We start from the raw sequence: 7957 nt of genomic DNA, 5'->3' as shown, positions 1-7957 counted from the left end.
TTTTCAATGAATCTCATCTGAACCTAGGAATTCTCAATACATTTAGGACTAATAGTTAGGTTTTGTGGTGGAGAATTAGTGAATCGCCATTCACTTACCTTCAATTTATTTGCATGTTAGATTACGACATCCCTTTTCTAATATGTAAATGTTGTTGTTGGATCCTAGCCCTAATTTTTCTTATTGCGTGATAATTAGGGATTCATATTCTAATCTATCTTTGTTCTTTTTCTAATTGTAGATGTCGAACGCAAACAACGCTGTTGCTAGTTCTTTCACGTTGATGAGCCTTTGCCAAAAGGTCACCTTCGATGGAACGAACTTTAGAGAATAGATAAGATACATTCGCACCATTGCTCGCTATGAGGATAAAGAGTATGTCCTCGATGAGAAGCTCGAGAAGATCAACCCTGAAATCGCTACTCCGGCCGAAATTACCGCTTTTGAAACTCATGAGCGCGATGCAACGAAGTTACATTGCATCATGATAGCCACCATGAGCTCCGAATTCCAAAAGTCCTACGAGGACATGTACCCGTACGATATGCATAAAGACTTATTGGAGAGATACCACCAAAATGCGAGACAAGAGCATTATGAGATTTTCACTAACATGATTTCCGCTAAGATGGGTCATGGACAGTCTCTTACCGTGCACCTGCAAAAGATGCAAAGGTATGTCGACTGCCTTCGCAAGTTAAATGTTTACGTTGGGGAAGACTTGGCGATCGACATGGTGCTTCACCCTTTGCCTCTGATGTACAATCAATTTAGGATGACCTACCACATAAACAAAGAAGAGGTCACCCTAAGCAAACTCCAAGGTCTCTTGAGAGTCACTGAGAGAAACTTCAAAGACAAGTCTGTTGCACGAACTCCCAATCCACCCGCTGCTCCTGTCTTGGCTATTGGTCAAGGAAAGGGAAAGAAGAGGAAGGCTTCGTCTAAGAACTATCGCAAGGTTAAAGCCCGAGATGGTGCCTCTTCTAGTGGGACCAAAGTTGATCCCGCTAAGCCCTGCCCTAACCCTAAGGAGGCAGAGTGTCACCACTGCCACAAGATAGGACATTGGAAGAAAAGCTGCCCAGAGTACCTACAAGCCATCTTTTCCAGGTATATACACTATTAAATCTAACGATTCTAATCATGCTATTTCTTGGGTTCTTGATACCGGTTGTGGTTATCACATTTGTTCTAATGTGCAAGGACTAAGAAGAAGTAGGGATGTGGAGTAAGGAAGGATCAATCTAATCATGGGGAACAGAAGATCGTCGCCTGTGACCAAGATTGGAGTGTATTCTCTAGTGCTTAGGAATAATTTATGTTTAGATTTGAACAATTTTTTCTATTCGCCAGAAATGGCTAGAAACATCATTTCATTTCATGGTTTATATAGACAAGGTTTTAGATTTTCTTTTACTAATGAGAATTGTTCTATTTTGGCTTATCTAAATGGTGTCTTTTACTTTGAAGCTATACCATGTAATGGAATTTATGAAACTATTATGATTGTTGATAACTTAGGAAATGATGTTTTGAACATAGATTCTTCCAATAGTATGGATAAAGCATCCTTGTGGCATTGTCGTCTTGGACATGTCAACAAGAAACGCATAGCCTAACTCCAAAAGGATGGAGTGTTGGAGTCATTCGACCTTAGGGAAGATGATACGTGCGAGTCTTGTTTGCTTGGAAAGATGACTAAATCACCCTTCACGAGTACGTGTGAAAGGGGTGAGGGTCTATTGGACCTAATACATACCGATGTATGTGGACCATTTAGACCAACCACGAAGGATGGGAACCGCTTCTACGTGACTTTTACCAAGGACTATAGTAGATATGGGTATATCTATTTAATCAAGCAAAAGTCAGAAACCTTTGAAAAGTTCAAAGAGTTCAAGAATGAAGTGGAGAATCAATTGGGCAGGAAAATCAAGATGCTTCGATCCGATTGAGGAGGAGAGTACCTAAGTCTTGAATTCCACGATTATGTCAAGGAGTGTGGAATAGTTTCACAATTGACGCCTCCTAGGACACCGCAGTTGAATGGTGTGGCAGAAAGGCGTAATTGAACCTTATTGGATATGGTTCGCTCTATGATGAGTCATGCTTCACTATCAATCTCTTTTTGGGGGTATGCCTTAGAGACTGCGGCCCATATCCTTAACCGAGTCCCTACAAAGAAGGTTGCCAAAACACCTCACGAGATGTGGACAGGGAAAGCTCCCTCGTTGGCACATATCAAGGTTTGGGGTTGCGAGTCTTTCGTAAGATGAGATACTCACGACAAGCTTGAACCTCGTAGTGAGCGATGTATTTTCATCGGCTACCCGCAGAAATCCTTTGGATATCTCTTTTATAGACCGAAGGACAATGTTGTCTTCGTTGCAAGGAGAGGAGTTTTCCAAGAGCGAGAACTCATAAGCGAAGGAGACAGTGGGAGGCAAATCGAACTTGAAGAGATTCAAGAGTCGATAGATGAAGGAACCTCTACCGCTGGTACTCAACCCAAGGAGGAAACTCTGGTTGAACCGATTGACGAATCCTTACCTCTTAGACATTCCGATAGAGTTAGAGTTCATCCCCAGTTTTATGGTTTTCATATTACTACCGAAGGGGACACGTATATTAGTGATGGTACACTAATAAATCTTGATGAACCTAATAGCTATAAGGAAGCCATGGCAGGCCCGGAGTCTGCGAAATGGAAAGAGCCAATTGATAGAGAGATCCAATCCATGTATGATAACCAAGTTTGGAATTTGGTTGATAATGTGCCCGGACGTAAGACCGTTGGGTGCAAATGGATCTTTAAGAAGAAGACCGACATGGATGGAAACATACACACATATAAAGTGCGATTGGTCGCGAAGGGCTTTACTCAAACTCCCGGAGTTGACTATGATGAGACCTTCTCACCAGTTGCGAAGATAAAATCTATTAGAGTGATGCTAGCAATTGCCGCATTTCATGATTATGAGATTTGGAAAATGGATGTCAAGACCGCTTTCCTTAACGGAAAGTTGGCCGAGGATGTTTACATGGCTCTGCCAGAGGGGTTTGTAGATCCGAAGCATCCGAATAGAGTGTGTAAGCTTGAGAAGTCCATTTATGGACTTAAGCAAGCGTCTCGCAGATGGAATCTTTGCTTCGATGAGAAAGTCAAAGAGTTTGGATTTGTACGAAGCGAAGATGAATCTTGTGTATATGTCAAGGCCAGTGGGAGTAGAGTAAGCGTCCTCGTTCTATATGTCGATGACATATTACACATAGGAAACGACATCCCGACTCTGCAGGAAGTTAAGTCCTGCATCGGGAAGTGCTTCGCTATGAAGGACCTCGGAGAGGTTTCTTACATTTTGGGAATAAGGATAGTAAGAGAAAGAAGTAAGAGACTAATTGGACTTAGTCAGAACACTTACTTAGAGAAGGTACTAAAACGTTTTAGTATGGAAAACTCGAAGAAGGGAGAATTACCGATACAAAGTAATGCCAAATTGAGTAAGACTCAAAGTCCGAGTACCGAAGCTGAAATAGCAGAAATGAGCCGAGTACCATATGCTTCCGCAGTTGGCTCAATCATGTACGCTATGACTTGTACTCGCCATGATGTTGCCTTCGCTTTGAGCATGGTTAGTAGATATCAACGGAACCCTGGCAGAGCCCATTGGATTGCGGTGAAGAATATCCTTAAGTACCTTCGGAGGACGAAGGAATGGTTCTTAGTCCTTGGAGGGAGTGATGACTTGAAGGTGCGAGGGTATAGTGACGCCAGCTTTCAGACCGACAGGGACAACTACCGTTCGCAGTCGGGCTGGGTCTTTACCCTGAATGGAGGAGCAGTGACATGGAAGAGTTCCAAGCAAGAAACCGTAGCTGATTCAACGTGCGAATCAGAGTACATTGCAGCAAGCGAAGCGTCGAAGGAGGCAATATGGCTGAATAACTTCATCGGTGATCTTGGAGTTGTACCTGCCATAAAGGAGCCCATGGAGATTTTCTGTGATAACGAAGGAGCGGTTGCCTTGACCAAGGAACCGAGGGATCATGGTAGATCACGACATATCGACAGAAAATATCACTTTATTAGACATCGTGTAGAAGAAGGACAACTCGTAGTGAAGAGGATATCATCGGAGGATAACCCAACAGATCCGCTTACGAAGGGACTGAGTAGGGTTAAGCACTTGCAGCATGCTAGGAGTATTGGGCTGAAGGATTATATTAGCATAGATTAGATAGTATTAGAAACGTGTAATAGATAAATGTAATTAACATTTGATGATTAAATAAAGGAGTTTTATTTATGAGTAATGTTACTGTTTTATGTTAATTATTTAACTATTGTTTCACTTTGCATGTTTTGACTTCCAGAATAATCGAGTTTATTAGGAATAATCGAATTATTCAAATTGTCTACAATCGTTCATGTGTTGGAAGTAGATATGAATGAAGATTGTCGTGAATTGGTGTGTAGATTGTCTAAATGGTATTAGACATAGCAAAAGGTTGCTGCAACGTTCATGAGTGCTTATGAACTAGTTTTGAGCATTGGAAAAAACCCGCGCTTGCTGGAATCACCTTATGGAATATGATATAAAAGGGTGATCGCAAGACGATAATATCATATAGTCTTAAAACCTAGATATATGGTTTGTTATTTGTTAATTGATTGTACATTGATAATGCGAAAACGCATCAGTAACTCGGTGTTATAAAATGCATTGTTGTGTATAATTGGTTAATGAATAAGTAAATGCATATAAGTCGAAGTTTATCTGTAACTTTTATCTAAGAAGGTAAAAGCGATATCTCGGCCGCTCGATGATTTGATTTGACTTATGTGCCAGGCCCGGTCAGAACTGAATTGATGTGTTCGATTAAGTTCTATGTCGAATAAATTAGAGATCGAGAAACCTAAATGCTTGACAAACCATTCCATAGGATTGTCAGCATGATATCTAACAGAGGACTGTACGATCCCTTATCTAAAGGACAACATTGATTAAATCAGAGTTTGACAGCGTCTTTGAGAGCTACGATTGCAAATCGTATTGTACTTGTGCATATAGTTACTAGACTTATCCAAGTGGGAGACTATTGGAATAGTGTCTAAGGCTGCAACTATATTAGGCAAGTATTTGACTCGGTTGTGCATGGTCCTTTTGGGTTGCCTTCACCATAGCAACTTGATAGGATGATTTATTAAGAGAGAATAAATATTATTAATATATTATGGGAATAATATAAAGAATAATAATATTGTTATTTGATTAATATAAGTCATAAATTAATTAGTATTAATTTGGTGACTTAAAGAGATTAATTAAATAAGAGGGTATAAACTGTCAATTGTTTGATAGTTAAACTTTAGACTGTAATCCATATTGGATACGGGTGGACGGATTCTAGATGCTAAATGATAGCTTAAAATCGTCCAAGGCTATCTAAGGAATGGATTTGGATAGCTTTAAGAGAAGATTATCCAATTAGGGTTTAAGCTGTAACCCTTAAGGAGTCTACAAGTATAAATAGACCCTATGGCAAAGGGAAATTGACACTTGATCTAAAGTAGAGAAACCCTGGCCGAATTCCCTCCCCTCTCCTCTCTCTCAAATCATCCTCCTTGCTATTTGATGTTTGTAAGCCATTAGAGGAGTGACAATTGTGACTCTAGAGCTCCAAGACAACAAGATCAAACAAAAGATTCAAAGGTATGATTCTAGATCTGATTTAGTATTGTTCTTATACCTAATTAGTCATTAGTAGTCTTGAATTCAAAGCATGTTTAATTAGAAAGCCTAGATCCAAGCATTAGGGTTTTGCATGCGCACATAGGAAAGTTCTTATGGCTAAAACCCATCAAAATCATGCATAGGATATCAATCCATTGGGCCAGCCTTGGTGCTTTCGTGTTGAAACATGAAGTGACCCTCTTAACTTAGCCTACCGCAGCCATAAGGATCCGCAATCAAGCTCCCGTCAGCAACCTCATCCGGAGTCATCTATCCAACCACAGTCTTTTTACTTTACTTAGTTTATTTTTATCTATCTTATCTGTAACACTCTCTATTGTCCAGTATGCCTTGCATGGCTACTCTTAGAGAGTAAATCAAATGTAATTCTTGAGTCTCTATAAATAGAGCTCACTCTTTCTTGATTAAACAAGTCTTTCACTTCAATCAATCTGAATTATCTTCAACTATTTCTCTTACGTATCTCATATCTTTCTTACTCTTTAAATCCTCTCGAACATAACTGATAATTACTTCTTTTTTGAGCAAGTCATTCATGACTTTATCACTAAGCTTGATCTCACTCACTAACTTGGTTTGAATGCATTCCATGTTATGAATCAACTTATGTGTTTACTTGATATATCACCTGTTGTCATTTATGCTTCCTTACATTTCCGCAACTAACTATTTAACTATCTAACTCACTAACTTATTATTGTTGAGATTTTAGATCCTTTGAGATTAACTAATTCCAAAACTATACCTGTTCTAACGATTGTTCAAGTGTGTCTCAAGTTTTTCTATCAACTATTGGTATCAGAGCCATAGTGGTTGCTTTTTGAGAAACAAAACTCTGATTTTCAAAGGGCCTTCTATAGCACTGAAGCTCATTTCTTGAAAACAAAAAAAAAACAAGGAAGAATGGCAAAAGCACTTTCTCTGAATGTTTCCAACAGTGTTGGTGGTTCAAATCGAGCTCTAGTATTGGTGGCAAATGAATACCATCATTGGTCTCAAAGAATGGAAAGATACTTAAGGAGACTTGGTAGAGATGTATGGCGATCTGTTGAAGAAGGACCACATATCCCTGTTCTTACACCTATTCAAACTGATGGCGCCACAGCCATACTAGGAGGAGGACAACCAGTCATGAACCGTCCCACCAAAGATGATCTTGATAAAATGGAAAATGATGGCGTTGCTTTTTATGAAATCTCGTGTGGAGTTGCTCCTAACAACTTCGACATTATCATAAATTGTAAATCAGCAAAAGAGATCTAGGATGTTCTCAAGAACTTGTATGAAGGCTCTGAACAAGCTGAAGATAAGAAGCTTACAACTGGACTTAATGAATTCAACAACTTCAAAGCTCATACTGGCGAAAGTTTAGAAGACTGTTTCAAAAGGTTCAATCAGATAGTCACTAAGTTATCAAATGCTGGCACCATCCGCAGTAACCATGAAACAAACCTTCAATTTCTTAATGGTTTGGGAAGACATTGGACTACTGCCAAGGTGATAGTACAAGCACATGAATCTACCATTCAAACCTATGACTCTAGTACTTCTTCAAAAGACAAAAGTGATGTTGTAATATGTCACAAGTGCAACAAAGAGAATCATTTTGCAAAGGATTATAAAGCTAATGTCGTGAAAGACAGCGCATTCTATCTTTGAATGGCACAAGAATTGGAGGAAAAGGAAAAGGCTAAGACATATGTGGCTCATGTCAAAAGAGACCATCAAGTTTGGTCATCTGGAGATGAAGATGAAACCATCAGCAATATCAAAGGAAAAGGCAAGATCTGCATGCTAGCAACTACTGATGATGATGGGTCTACAAAGCTGGAAAGGAATTACTGCTACATGGCAAAGGATGGAACTCTAAGCATCGTCGAATAGGTAAAACTTATTATCCAAACTCTAAACTATAACATGCATTACTGTCAACCTTTCATAGACAATCTTAATGACACTTGTGCTGCATCCTTACAGACTATAACAAAGCCTTAGATGAGAAGAACATAGCGTCCCAAGAGATGTTTCATGTGAGAGGACGACTGGACAACAAAAGACTCAAAATGGCCATGTTGGAAAGAGATTTAGAGTTAGAAAAAGATGCAAGAATGTTGAGTGAAACACAACTAAAGATAACTTTGATCCAAGGAGATTTAGCTCAACCTGAGATTGTACGCTTAAATCTATTAATAAAAAAA

Source organism: Lactuca sativa, chromosome 3 (genome assembly GCF_002870075.4).
Source record: "Lactuca sativa cultivar Salinas chromosome 3, Lsat_Salinas_v11, whole genome shotgun sequence".
Classification (NCBI taxonomy): Eukaryota; Viridiplantae; Streptophyta; class Magnoliopsida; order Asterales; family Asteraceae; genus Lactuca; species Lactuca sativa.
This window is presented reverse-complemented; position numbering follows the sequence as displayed.